Genomic DNA, 15,372 nt, shown 5'->3' with positions numbered 1-15,372 from the left:
TTCTGCAGCTCCAGTTCTTTTCAAATCAATGCTAGCAGAGAGGAAATTCGTGGCAACAAACCAGCCCAGAGGATTCCTTCCCAAGAAGGAATAATCTGATATTGTTGTCTTGATCTTGGAACAACATCTTTATTTCTCTTATTTAAAACAGGTGAAGGTTTGTCCCTGAAGTACTTGACTTTATGTAGGGCTATACAGTTTTACATTAAATAATAACACGTAATTTGTTCATTAGCACTTTATTTCCCCTGGGAGCCAGTCATAGGCAGAACACTACATATTTACATACCTACATATATATATATATATATATGTATGTATGTATGTATGTATGTATAGAGAACAGTTTCATAATGTGCTTGCAGTTCCAATTTTTAAAAATAAATTTAGATATGAAAATATTTTGGTTCCAACTAGTCCCAGCCTTTTAGAATGATAGCTGACAAACAAAATTGTGTTTCCTTTCCTATACCAAATCAATTTTTTCCTGCTGTATGGATATTCAGCATATTTTTAAAAAGTAGAAGTTCTAATTTTAGGAATTACATCTTCATTTCCAGGGGAAGGTAGAGGACCAAGGAGACTTTTCATTTTACCAGAAGCTGCTGCTTTTGCAAGTGCGTGCAGACCATATGTGAGAGCTCATACCACAACAGACTGAAGAGGAGCTAAAATCTGAAGTTATTTGAAGCACTGGTTTGGCTTTGTAAATTCAGTCTAACTTCAGTCCTGCTTGCACAGAGCACAAACATTGTGTGAAGGACAGTCATCCATCCCAGCTCATTATCCCATTAATCATTTCATGGCTAGGCTGCAGTGGTCCAGCAGCACTCATTGCAATGTACCAGTGCAGCTAGAGGTTACACAGACACAGAAAGAATATTTCTAAATACTCCTTTATTTTTTTTTTTTTTTGAAATGCATTTCCCTACTTTTTTTCTTTTAATAATTTTTTTTTTTTTTGCCAGGAAAATTTTCAGTGCCATCTCATCTGCTCTTGAGTTCATGACATGTTTTTTTCTTCCCCCATAATCACCTATTGCTTCTTATGCTTCCTCTCAAAACATCACTTTTAAATACAAGCAAAGCCTAAGCCCTCCCACACAGAGGAAAGTTTTCACCTGGAATTAATTCCAGGCTGTATAAGACCTACACATGGAATACTAACTTTTGAAATTTAAAAACTCTGCATATCTCTAAAATGAATTTAAAATCACCATCGCCCAAAGGAGATGGTATAATTCCATAGTAATGTGAGCTATAAATCTGATGTAGCTAATCAGGCCATTACTAAAAAACTAAAAATCTCCAGTTTCAGCATTTTGGTGCTGCTTTGGGGTTGAGTATTCAGTGTCTCATTTTATGGGCTGGTGTTTGGAGAATCCTCATGACCACAACACAGCTCAGCTCTGCACATTTTAGCCACTGGGTATTTCATTCATTCTGCACCTGATCAAACTGTTTGCTCGGTCCTGGTTGCTCAAGTGAGTTTTTTTCCACAATTCAATGTTCTGATCTGAGAGATATTGAGCAGCTCTGTTGTAATGGCTTGTGTTAATTGTTCTGAGGACTCATCCTACGGGCATGACCAAATTGATGTTTTCATTCCCACTGAAGGAATTCAATCAGCATTTCCACTGGGACAAGGCAGCAAGCAGATCATGTGTTCCTCTTTCAATCACAGTGCAAATGAAATAGCAAAATATAACTTACAAACACTCTCTTTTTTTTTTTTTTTTTGCACTCCAGTATACTTGGAGAACATGCAGTGCCAGTGACTATGTCAGATTTTTTTTGTCTAGATAAAAGAGAAGTCACAGGCTTTGTAACTTCAAGGTGACTCCTAACTACACCACGAAACAGCATATTTTCACATTCCTGGATGTGGTAATTCTGTAAAGCTATTCACCTCTGAAATCTGATTAACAGAAGACATTTATCTCCATAAGTTTGCTCCACAAACTTAAAAGAAAAAAAAAATTGATTTCCCTGACCTATTAACACTGTAATTATTATTGCTCTGATTCCTGAAGTGTGACTCCCAAGGATGTTAGCAGACAGCATGGCACTGCAGCACTGAGGTGCAGGGTATGATTAATCTTGTTTTATGCCTTCACATAAAGTAATGCATGTCAAAGGCAACATCTTCACCCATTTGCATCAGCAGTGCCTAACGAGCACACAGACACTTTCAGACAAGCAAAACTTTTCAAAGGGTGCTGTGTTGAGCTCCAGGTCTGCAGGAAGTGACATGACAATGAGGTGATTAGTTATGTTCCACGCAGCAGAAGACAGCTTTTCAGGCAGTAATGGGAAGAATTGCCACCTATTTGTTGATAAGTCCAAAGAGATTAAACCCATTTGATGCTGATGTAGCATCTCCCCCAAAAGCAGTGCATTATTCTGTTACCACCGTGGCCAGCACAGTCCATGTGTGTAAGCAGTGGCCATGAGGACTAATCAAATAAAAAGAAATTGTTACTTTCTACTTCTCAAGAGTGCCATTATTGCCAAGTGACTGTCGTGCACTTCCATTATCAAACCCTCTTTCAAATTTTTATAATAAGGTCATAAAATTAACTTTGGGCCTTTATGTGCTCTACAGGCTCCCTGCTGAGGATTCAGACTGAAAATAAATTTAGGCAACTCTTGGGTAGGGTGAGATTAAAAAAAAAAAAAGTAAGCAGAAAGGATTTCAGGCTTCTTTTAGGATTTTTTAATACCATTTTTTCTGGTGGTGAAGTGATTTAATGGCACAGTGTTTCTAAGAATTGGGTCAAAAAAAGATTCAGGAACTACACAAGGGTACTGATAGTTGTATAATTAAGTTCACCAGGAATCTAAGAAAAGGTGTGGAAAAGAGCCAATATTCCTCCTCTAAATGGCAGTTCTGCTTCACTTGTTGCAGTCCTTAATAGAGATGATATGCACAGGGATAAAGGAAAAAGGAAATACAGTGGAAACAGCACACTTGGATGTTCAGAAGGTACTTGATGAGGTTCCACATGAAAGGATCTTTCCAGGGAGTGGTGAAATGGCCCTGCTAGAGCCAGAAGTCTAATTACAGAACAGAAAATGCCTTTTTCAGGACAAAAATGTTACCAGTGGCATTCCCTGAGGGTCATGGCTGGAGTCAGATTTACTTATCAGTGACCTGGAGGAAATTGTGAATGGGGAAATTGTCCAATTTGAAGCTCTCTGGATCAAATGCCACTCAGATGATGAGCAGCTCCAGAAGGACGTGGAAAACTGGGTGAGTGGTCAAAAAGGTGACAGGTGGACCTCAATGTACTCAATAAGAAGAGACAAAATCCCGAAAATGTGCCTGCACTGTACTGAATTTGAAAATGGCCATTACTGCTGCCAAGAACACAGGATTGGAGAATGAGGAGGGATACAACTTTACATGAACATTGGCAAGATGAATACAGTGCTGCTTGTCACCTCGAGATTACTGAAATTCACAAGAAATTAATTTAGCCTGTTTAAAATAAAAAAAAAAGTAATTCTTGGCATGGTGGGTTGTGATCTTCTGAAGCCTTCAAGAAGATGCAGCACCCAAGGGTTCAAAAAGGAACTGGACAAATTCAGGCACTGCAGATCCAAGGATGATACTAAAGAGACTGACTGGGGTGTACTTTTAATATTCTCATTAAATGATGTCATTACCACAGACACATCCACTGATGAAATACCTGACCTCATAGGAAGGATTTTTGTATTCTAAAGAATTTACCACTAACATGGTAGTGAAATTCAGCTAAAAATTCCTTTTCTTTAATTCATATAAGTAGTGTATTTAAAAATAAACTCTCCAAGAAAACACTCTGCATACATAATGAATACATCCATTAGAACAGAAACTAAACATTAAAAAGCTACTTTTTCAGAAGCATATTCTTTTAATGTTGTTTATAGGCTCTTTACTTGGTGTTCTGTAGGAAATCTAATTATCCAATGATTTAATTTTATACAGAAATTTAAAAAAAAAAAAGTTTGCTTGGGGATTACCAAGAAGAAGGTTGTATTTCTCAGCTGAAAAACTAAGAAAAATATCTTCTTTCCTGAAATAAAAATAACGTGGGCAATGAAGCCAGTAGATAACTGTGGTGCTTACCTTTCAAGAGTTTAGGTAACATCATTTAGTCACCAAAATCCAAATAATTTGGCATCTTTGTTTTAAGAGTAAAATATGTATAAACATTTGAATTTACTGTGGAGAAAATCTTCTCACCTAATACTACAAAAAATTTTTTGAAGGTGTTTGAAGAGGCATAGATTGATCTTGTAGCTTTCACGACTGTCTATGTTAAAACAACTATTCATAAGTGTTACAAGAAAAGGCAAATGTAAAGTTACCTGTCAGCAATACATAAATAGGTGCAAATACACCAATTTCCCTTGATTCATTAAACTCTCACATCTGTATGTGAGCCAGGGGACCTTATTGTGCCAGTAATATCTGTATTAGGGAATTCCAAATAAGTTGCACAAGGCAAAATTGCAGTACTACTACCAGGGCCAATCTGTTTGTTCTTTTGATTAAAAAAAAAAAAAAAGAGTAGTACTAAAGTAAGCTATTAGTTGTCCATAATGATTTATCAAAAAACTTTAAGACAAAAAAGAGAAAAAAATAGTTTTGAATTCCCAATATCCTCTTCATCCCATGTCCTTACTGCCAGTGCAAAATTCTCATATGACCCCAGAAACTTCCTAGCATTTTTCTTGTCAAAGTTTCACTTTGTAAAATTCCTTGTGACTTCCAATCCCTTTGGGGTTTGCAGGGACCAAAGCACTACAACACTGGGGGCTGTTTTACTAATTCAGCTGCAACAGGAATTGAAAGGGCAGGAAAATTTGTTTCCCAAGATGCCTTTTGTGAAAAGACCTAATCTCAGCAAAACTCAGCATCAAGGGAGGGATGTGAGCACTTGGCTGCCATGTCTCTTCAGCATCTGTTTGCTCCCAAAATTGTGAATAACAATGAGCTGCAGGGAAATGGGGCAGCTGGAGCTGCAGGTTTATGTCCCTTTCAGGAGTTGAAAAGTTTGAGGGAACAAGACTGGGGTCTGCTTACAAGAGAAGGAAATTCCTTTCCTGTCTGATCAGATCTGGAGTAATTTATCCATGCCCCAGCTCCTGGGGTACTGGGAATTCTTGGCTTCTGAAGGTGCTCCAGTGTGCATAAAAAATCCCATTTACATCAGAGACAGGAATCTGCTTTTCCCTTCTCCAGCCCCAGAGGAGGATGGTGGCCCCTCAGCTTTCCCAAAGGAAACACTCCTCTGCATTGCATTTCTTACACATGGGCACATTGGGCAGAGATAGTTTTTTGCTGTTGACAAAAATTGCTCTTCTGCCACCTTTCTTTCCCACTAATTTACCAAACTCTCTACCCAGTAACTTGTCTTGAAGAATCACTGGACCTGCTTCTCCTTGTACTTCACAGCTGTTATCACTGGGCTAGTTGGTGGCTAAAAAATTGGCTTTCCACCCCACTTTTTTAAATTGTGGAAAGTCTCTGAAATTAGCACTCTCCATCACTAAATACCAATAACAAACAACCCCAAAAATTGTGTTTCAATATTTAAAACAATGCAAAATCAATTCTAGAGACATGTAACATATATAAAGGGGGCAATCATGTTGCACTTCATTATTAAATCCCATTTTACTTCCAGCAGAAATATACTTATGTCTAAGATTAAACTCAGCTTTCGAAGGACCTGCGCCCCATTTCACCTGCAGAAAACTCAGTGGAAAACCCACCACACCTTCAGCAGAGATGAGGCTGAACTGATTCCATTGTGCACTTTGGGAGAGAAATTTAATTATTGAGGATTTTTCACCTGACCTTTTTTATCATGAAAAAAATCTTCCTATGTCTAAAAATGAGTGAAACCAAACACTCACTCAAATTCACACCTGATGGAAGGGAAAAAGACATTGTGAAAGATATTGTGGAGGGACCAGGAGGTAACAAAAAGAAGATGAAGAAGTTTCATTAATAGCAATAAATTTATTATTCAGCTTCCTGTATGGAAGATCCAATCCAGAAGAACAAGGGAATTTTTCAGAATCCCTAAAGAAAAATAATCCTTTTTTTTTGCTAAGAGTGGACATGAGGATTCAAATTTGCTTTTAATGTTGTACATTTCCCAGCATTATTTGTTTTTTGCTAACTTTGATGTAATGAATTACAGCACTGTTGCTTTTTGTGCTACATCTATAATGAAAGCTCACATCACAGATGGGTAAAATTGAATTTCGTAAGAAACCAGGAAGAGTGTAATTACAAAATTAGGTCTCAGCAGCAGGAGGATAAATGGGAATTGATATTATTAGAATAACAATAAATATAATATTGCAAACTACACACTGAAGCTGATCTTCAGTGAAGGCATTCAATGTTGCTGTCAAATATACAGATTTGCCAATGGAGGGACATCATGTTTATGGGTGAGGTATACCAGATTTTTCTGGATCAGCAATGGATATTAACATGCTTTAAAAGGTAAAATTTTACATTATATTTTCTGTAAAGAAAATTTCTGTCTGCACCAAGCTATGAGATGGCCAAATTACATTCAGCATTAATACAGGAAAACAGTCAAAGATATGAAGGAAAATTGAATTAAGAGTTAATTCTGTCAGCTCTTAGAAGGCACTCTATCACACTTGTGAATATTTAAAGTTTTCACTCTACTTCATTCCAAAAACTCACTTGCACCCTTCTGAGCCCTTCTTTACCATCACCACAACCAAAAGAAAACAAAATTAATCTCTCTCCCTGTTGCACTGCCACCAAGTCTTTCACATCGGCTCATCCCCTTGCAAGCCCTGGGCACACCTGATGGAATGAACACATGCAAGGGGTGGCAGCTGGGGACTGGAGCAGCTGCCAGCCCCCAGCATTCCCTGCCAGGTTCCTGACACGTGGCTGCACCAGCGCCCAGCACCGCGGCTGTGCCGGACTGTCCGTCTGTCCGGAGCAGCAGGAGCTGCAAACCTTCCCTCAGTGGGAAGCTGAGCACTCCACATTTCTCATTTCCTTCCCCTCCTGAAAGCTGCAGGTGGGAGAGCTGTGCTGAGAGTGGAGATTTGAGTTCATTTAGGGCTCATGTAACTGCGTTCTGGTTTTTATTTATTTTTTTTCCCCGCAGTTCATATGGATTTTCATGTTTCACAGCTTGGTTCAAGCTCCAAGACTAAATGAAATTCCAAAATATGAGCTAGCTTTCAAACCTCCAAGTTTTAGAAGGTTTATGCCATGCTCACTTGTAATTCCACTCTGTGCCTGGCTTGTTAGCTACTCCAGAGCTCAGGACAGTTTCATTTTGAGGAGTTTGTGCAGCCCTGGAGATGATTTTACTCAAATTGATGATTCCTGTGTCCACCAAAGGGTAGCAGCAAACAAGACCAGGCTAATTCTTATGGCAAGGCACCTTCCCCAGTCAATGTATTTGGAAATAAATACCCAATATCTTATATAATAAGCCTTGAAATAAGGTATTTCAAAATGTTCCCGTGACTTGGCTGCTGGGAAGTCTTTTAAACAGACTGCAGCTGTAAATATTTTATATTTAATATACCCTTATATGTTTATAGGTAATATATACCCCTTCTCACACGTTTATAATCATTAGTGGCTTTTCATTCCATACTTTTAGGACACTTTTTTTGGTCATAATAACCCGTGATTTGTTTTGAGCTTCCTTCTGCAGTCAACAGTCCAGCTTTTATTTCTTTTATAGTACCAGTTTCTTGCCTGCAAATTATTTTTCATTCCAGTGAGGACATAAAAAAAGAATGTGCATTATTGACCAGACCAGGAACATAAGAGCTATGGGGGCTACTTTGAGAATAATGGAGTGCTGTAATTTTTCTTTTAAGGCTTAGAAATACTGAAATATTCATTGTCATAGGCTTTACCACACATAAAAACGCACATAAAAGTTCTTCCAACAAAGGAACAGTGGGTCATGTTTATAAGATGAGGGTTTTGTTTTTAACTCCTCCACTCTTTGTGAGTGTCTGGGATTCTGTGAAAAGGTAAATTCACACTGCTCCCTCAGTAGGAAAAGAGGGAGAAGGAATCCCTGACTCCATCCTCTTTTTGCTGAGGGTGACTGAGTCAAGAATGACACGAACCCTTTAGAAAACCAGATCCACAGCTTAAAGTGAGAAAACGTGGCAAGAAAGTTGCCACAACAAGATGGTTCAATTTAAAGTCAACTATATAGGGTTGAATCCAGGGTTGAGTTAATATTGTGGGTTTTGACACAGCACAAAAGCTATTATTGCACCTGATGACTCATGGAGTAAGGAAACAATTACACCTTTAAAATATTCCTATTGGGCCTTCAGGGCTTGCCGGAGTGTTTTACATTGAGTTTCTGCCAGGTAAAGACTGAATCCTCCCCCGCCTAATCAAAACAAGATATTGAGAAATTTGTTTTCAAAGGGAGATGTTTCTGTGCAGTGCCAGTGCAGCAAGATGAAAATGTACCCGAAGGCACAGGGCTGAGGACTTTGTTTCAACATCAAACACAGAGAGATCAGTCTCATTTCTCTTTTCTGCTGAACAGGAGAATTGCAGTTCTGATCTGCTGAGCCCAGTTCTGCAAACACCTCTGTGCCCTGCACAGGGTGCCTGGACAGAGAAAGTCCCCAGTGGAAGGGCCAGAGTGGAGCTTTGCTTGAAGGTTTTAGAAATGTTGGAGTTTGATTAATATTTCTCACTAGGTCATTGAAATGCCTGGGAGAACATTTCAATGTTAACAACGTGTTCTGTCGTTTCTATAACATTTTCTGCCTCTTTGCACTTTCATACCAAATGAAAGCAGAAATGCCTGCCAGACAACATTCACAGAGTGGTGCAGATTCAGCAAAAATCATCATTTTCAGCAAAAGGCTCAAAAGGGGTTTTGTCCAATGCAAATATAGAAATTGTATTCCATTCAAGATTAGCTGAAATAGTTAAAGATGTGCATAATGCAGAATTCTTATTACTGATGTTAGCCTCTCTTTCAAGGAGAAATTCAACTTTTTAGATACTTTTTGCCTCTGTTCTTATGGCATGTTCAGAAAAGGACAAATTACTGAGGTTGAGTTGAATTACATGGCCTAAAGTCACATTTGACATGTAAAAATTCTCCCTTCTGCACTTTCAGAGTATATTTCTGATACGTTTCTGCTATGAGATATTTCTGTAATCCAGGGAGCTCATACTAGTACTATTAATTTGATATTAAATGGATAAAATTCTTTTAGGCACAATTTTTTTTTTCATTCTTCCTTTTGTATGAGATTAACCCCACATAATCCCTTAAATCCACAAGGATATCACGTTAATGATAAATTAACTTCCTGAGGGCATTAAAAAATTAATTCTCTGTGATTAATAATTTTATTTACATACATCTACACCCGCACACACATATATGCATTTCTAAAAAAATTCCTTAATTTTTTCATAGAAGTTCTGAATTTGACTTCTAAATAATGACTAGCAAGAATGCACATATTTATCAAATTTTTCTGCAGTCTATCCTCTGCTGATAGACAATAAGTTGACAACCATGGCTTTTAAATTTCATGATCTCTGAAGTGAAACAAAGCAAGAAAAATATTAAAATTTAAATAAACTCTTCTCTTGCCTTAAAAATTAATTACAGAAAAGTTTCTATTTTATTGATTAGACAAGGCTTGATTAACATTTTTTAACTGGTGTTAAGCTTTGATTTCATGCCCAGTCTCTTTCCCCTGCCATTCCTTTGTACCAGCCCAATACCTGTGTGCTGTTAAATTCACTGGATCAAAGAAGTGATCTGCTTTATTAATTACCTTCTTTTTTTTCCCCCTTGCCACTCCTTCATTGGTATATTTGTCCAGTTTTGTATTCCAATGATTTCTGACTTTATGTTTAATACCAGTATTAGAGATCATGAAACAGGCACTCATTCAAAATAATAAAGAAGAAGTTTAAACTCAAACTTCATAATTCATTAATCTCAGGATTAGTCAAACTGATATTTTGAGCTGTAGGAATGAGTATGCCCTCCTAAATGTAATTGACAGAGATTTTTATGATAATCAGAAATTTAGGGAACTTGAGTTTGTGTTGATTCCTGGCAGGTGAAGGGTTTCACAGAGGCTCACTGCAAGCTCAAAGTATTTACTTGTCTTAAGTTGGAAATGGGGATGTGTGTTCTATTACCATCAGTCAGAGCTGGGGCAGTTCTCTTCTGTTTCATGGGGCATTTTCTTTATCTCTGCCACAGCCCATCCTCCCTCCAGGAGATCTCTGCTGTCCATGGCCCATTCATTATTAATTACCTTCTGTCCATGGCCAGGGAAGTGTCCCTGCAGGGATAATCAAAATCCATCATTCCATGGGGAGATGCTCCGCCCAGGGGAGGAGCCAAGCATTCCTACCTAGATCCAATCTGAGGTTTGGGACACCCCAGCAGCCTCTGCCCACTGCATTCCCAGAGGAGCAGCTTTCTGCTGCCCTGCATTCCCAGAGGGAGAGCAGGCCCATCTCCAGCAGCCCTGGAGCTCCAGAGGAAAACTCCCCCCTTGTGCAGGATCCCTGCTCCAGCAGAACCACAGCTGGCACTGCAGGAGGGCTGAGCCCCCCTGGGATGGGACTGTGCCACCACCCTGAGCCCCCCTGGGATGGGACTGTGCCACCACCCTGAGCCCCCCTGGGATGGGGCTGTGCCACCACCCTGACACACTGGGGGCAGGGCATGCTCTGACTCTGGCTGTGGTTTGTTTTGTACTATTGCATTTTTATTTATGCTTGCTTGTTTATTTTATTTTCTCCCCTAATAAATGACTGTTATTCCTGCTCCCATGTCTTTGCATGAGACCCCCTTAATTTCAAAATTACAATAATTTAGAGGGAGGGTGTTTGCATTTTCCATTTCAGGGGAGGCTCCTGCCTTCCTTAGCAGACATCCTGGCTTTTCAAACCAAGACATTACTGAAGGTGAACAAAGAGTCTCAGCCCTTGAAACCAAGGTTCCCCAGCAGGTAATCCAGAAATAAGGCATATATGCAAAGGGGTCTTTTTTACCATTCAGTTCCTAACAGCTTAATTTTGACAGGTCAGTTCCATGAGCTGAGTTCACCAGAAAGCCCCTAACCATGTTCATCGATTTCAGAAAGTGTTGAAATTCTAATTTCTATTCATATTTTGAAAGCACAGATTTCCTGGAAGGCGAAATTTTTCTCAGCAATAAGCCTTCCCCCAGAAATCACAGCTTTTTAATGTTTCATAAATTGTTTCATTTTGTCTGAAATGCCCTTATGCCCTTTTTATGCCCTTATGTCTGTTTTGAGTAGGATTTTTCTGAACCTAAGCATGAAGGATTTATCAACCCTGGACCCTGCAGGGCCAGGGCTGGTCAGAGCTTGATCTGTAAGACTGAGATATCCAAAATTCACCCAAGACTGTGAGCATCAAGCAGAGGAGTTCAAAAGACAAGCACCTGAAGCCAAAAAGACCCCACACTCTGCCTTTGAGAACACAGAAGTGAAATACAGATGGCATGAAAAGGAATAAAGGTCTGTTAGAAAAGATACTGTAAAATCAGTTATTTATCCTGTACTACAAATCATGTGAGCTGCAGGGTCATGCTCTGGGTATAATTTTGAGAGAAGGAAAATTCTAAAATCATAATGCATTAGTGTGCTTTGGATGAAGCCATCTAGTCTGGGAGTGTAAGGCTGCAAGTAAGCAGGAGTCTTGAACATCTCTTTATGCCTAGATCTGTCAGACCTTCAGATAATTTTTTAAGTTAAAAAGACAGGCATTTTCATGTGAATGGAAAGAAAATGCCACTTTGATTTCCACAGAAAGGAAGGCAGTGCAATAGAAACATAACAGTGTACTAACCCACAAAAGCAGAGGAAATCAATGAAAACAAGGTGGAGGTACACTGCTTGGCAGGATTTCTGACGTGCTAGACAAATAAATTGCTGCACTTGCTTTGAATGCAGTTCTCCTACATATGGGCATGTTGAATCCACAGAAAAGGAGGTGAAGGGGCCACAGGATATGTAAAGAAATATTTATAGTGACTATTTTGATGTAGAGATTTAAAGAAAAAAACATAGGAGGAATTGCCATATGCTTTAATGGCAGAGACTCTTGGCATTTAGCAAAACACAGCTCCAAGATGCACAGTGGTGGAATTGTAAGTCATCCACTGCCTGGCACCATCTGCTTGATTAAAAACATTAAAATGGAAGGGAAAGTGATTGAAGAATCACCTGTGGAACTGCTCACATACTCCTGCAATTCTCCACCCACGCTGATCATGGGAGATTTTAACAATACAGATTTGCACTGAGTAATGCAAACAGGCTGACACTGATGAAAGTGCCTTCAAGAGAACGTTGTGATTCACCGAGTAAAAAACAAACAAACAAACAAACAAACAAACAAACAAACACCCCTCCAACCATAGGAGAAACTGTCTTGGAAACAGTATTTTATTTATGGACACTCCAAGACTAAGGAAAGCTGTATTGGTCATGATCATAATTGATAGTTTGAAGTCATCACAGGAACAAGAAATTGCTTCAGAGTGTGAGAAAGCAGAAGGAGATGCAGCTGCATCAAGGAAATTCCGAGGCCTTAGAAATCTGGGAAGTAATATGGAACTAATATAGCTTAAATTTTACATTCAGAAGCTGGGGAAAGGTGCTTTCTTCCCATTCTGTGTTTGCTAAACATCTGCAGGCGGATTCTGTAAATACCAGATGTTTGTTGAAGTGTCTTTTAGCAGGCTGATAAGCTCATTCCAGAATGGCTGAATATGTTTTGAGGCTGTCAGTGTTCTCACACTCCACTTTACCCTGATTTTCCTCATCCTGTGCTTTCCAGAAATGAGAAGCAGCTGGTTTAAATACCATTTATGCCTGAGTTGCTAAAACCAGCCATAGCTAATAGGAGAGAAAGAGAAAAAGAGAGAGAGAGAGAGAGAGAGAGGAAGAAAGAAAAAGAAAGAGAGAGAAGAAAGAAAGAAAGAAAGAAAGAAAGAAAGAAAGAAAGAAAGAAAGAAAGAAAGAAAGAAAGAAAGAAAGAAAGAAAGAAAGAAAGAAAGAAAGAAAAGAAAGAAAAGGAAAAAACTGAATAATATAAACAAGTCTGAATCTCATCCATGCCAGAAACAGACTCAGAGAATGGTCAAGGTGGTCCAAATAAGGTTAAAATCTCATTTTATTGTAATTTTTTATTCAGTTTCAACCCTTTCCTTCTCAGGCCAGCTGAGACTAGCTGCACTAATTATTCCAGAGGCTTTTGGGACTACTCAGAAGGATTTGGGGTGGCTGTCACAAAAGGCTCCCAGGATTTGGGTGTAGCACAGCAGTTGTCTCACACCTGAAAAGTGCTGCACGTGATAAAAAGGAAGGGAATTGTTTAGGAGATTAGATAAGAGGAATAATTGTGGTGAAATCAAATGGTGGAATTAAAAGAGGGAAAACCTAGGTGGAGGTGTAGGAAAGAGTCTGACACTAAGCACAGGAGGCTGATGAGTAACATGACAAGTCCTTGTTGCAAAGCAGTGATATTTGGGCTGTAATAAACCAGATAAATTATTGTAAATGCATCCTGTAAAAGCAGCTTGTATGATGCAATTTTGCAGGGTTTTTTAATTCTACATCTAGCATATTTTACATATTCTGTGATGTGACTCAGGAATCTTTGAGCCTTGTGAGGTAATTCTGAGACAGCAGTCAGTAATTTACGTAATTAGCATAACAGTATTTAATTACATGATTACTGTAAATATATGTAAAACTTTGATGGTGTAATTAGAATGTGTAATAACTATTTGTAATTACGTAATTAAGTGTGATGACATAACCAAACTTCTGATGGGAAAAAAAAAGCATTTTCAAGCCCAGCTATAGAAAATGGTATAGTACAAGTTATAGAGATGGTAAACTATATATATTTATATTTACATCAGTATGAATCCTTCAAAATAAGACCCTAAAAGACACAGTGTGGATAACATATTTTGCAATAGAGCAGCAGAGTTCTTTCACTATTTCAATGATATGGAAAATTTCAATTTTTTTGTACATATATATACTTTCTCTTATATGTTTTCAAAACCAGAAATGTTTGTTTGTGCTTATAGATACACACACATAAAACTTAATTCAGTTTAAAATATGAGATATGCAACTTCACACACAAAGTTATTTTTGTATATCGCTACATATGCATCTATTTTAAAAAAAAAGCAATATAAAATAACAGATGATGGTTCAGGAAATGCAATGATCACTTAAGTAATAGCTCTGACTACCCCATTTTTAGCAAAACAGGAGATTGGGTTTATGTGATCTATTATCTGAGCAGTGCTCATGATGCAGCCAAAATACAGAAGGGATAAACTCTGAAGAGATGGATGAGATTCCTGGAAGAATTCCAAATGGCAATTCAATTGCACCTAATAAGGAAATGCATGAATTGCTTTACCAGCAAGTTCTGAAAAGCACTTTAATAGTTTTGCTGTGGTTTTTTTTGTTTGTTTGTGTGTTTGTTTTTTTTAAATAAATTCTTTGAGGCAGCCACAGAGACCTGTGACTTTCTCAAAGCAAATCTTCATCTTTTATTCCTCTCTAGAACTACATACACATTATGTTGTGCCTCAAATCTTTCCTCTGCTGTGTATAAATCTGGGAATTCACTAAAGCCACTTCAAATAAACATTTGTTGTTATTGGTCCATCCTGTTTTCCTCTCTATTCTCCCCCATACATCCACAATGTGAATGCAGGGAAAACAATAATATTTTTCAGCTTTGTTATGGTTTCATTTATTTATGATCCAACATGTAACACCTTCTCTCTTTTTTTTTTTGCTGCATGAAGTAGGATTTTCCTTGCACTAGAAGCTCCCTTTCTTCAGTGTGGATTAGCCCAATATTTCAGGTATTCTGAATGTAAAACCAAACAGTACTAAAACCAACTGTCAAATACTTTCCTGTTTCTTTTTATGGTACTATACATTGGAACTATATTAGCTTTATCCACAATACCATCATTTTAACATCTTTTGTTTGACTAAAACACACAGGCTGTCATCTTTGCAGTATTTCAAACCAAACAACCTCTAATATCTAAATGTTAAGGTATATTGCATTTTGTGCCAAAGCAGTTTATTCTATTTTTGTTATTTTTGGTCTTCAGGATTACCTGGTCTCTCATACATGAAGAACTTAAGGAATCAGACCTTTATGGTGCATCCATAGTCAATGTTATTGAAAAAATCATGTGAGATTTTTCCCAGGACAAATCCATTAATGACTGTTAATTCTATTAATGACTTTTCTGCAAAGCAGTG

The 15,372-nt window shown here is 38.1% G+C and overlaps 1 protein-coding gene across 1 annotated transcript in view; it reads right to left on the bottom strand.

Annotated features, from left to right (window-relative positions):
* The window catches only part of EDIL3 (EGF like repeats and discoidin domains 3), a 235,402-nt gene that overhangs the window by 83,835 nt on the left and 136,195 nt on the right, over positions 1 to 15,372 (bottom strand). The window lies entirely within an intron of this gene.

Source organism: Haemorhous mexicanus, chromosome Z (assembly GCF_027477595.1).
Source record: "Haemorhous mexicanus isolate bHaeMex1 chromosome Z, bHaeMex1.pri, whole genome shotgun sequence".
In the NCBI taxonomy this organism is placed as follows: domain Eukaryota; kingdom Metazoa; phylum Chordata; class Aves; order Passeriformes; family Fringillidae; genus Haemorhous; species Haemorhous mexicanus.
Note: the sequence above shows the minus strand (reverse complement) of the source record. Positions and strands in the feature narration are given on the sequence as shown.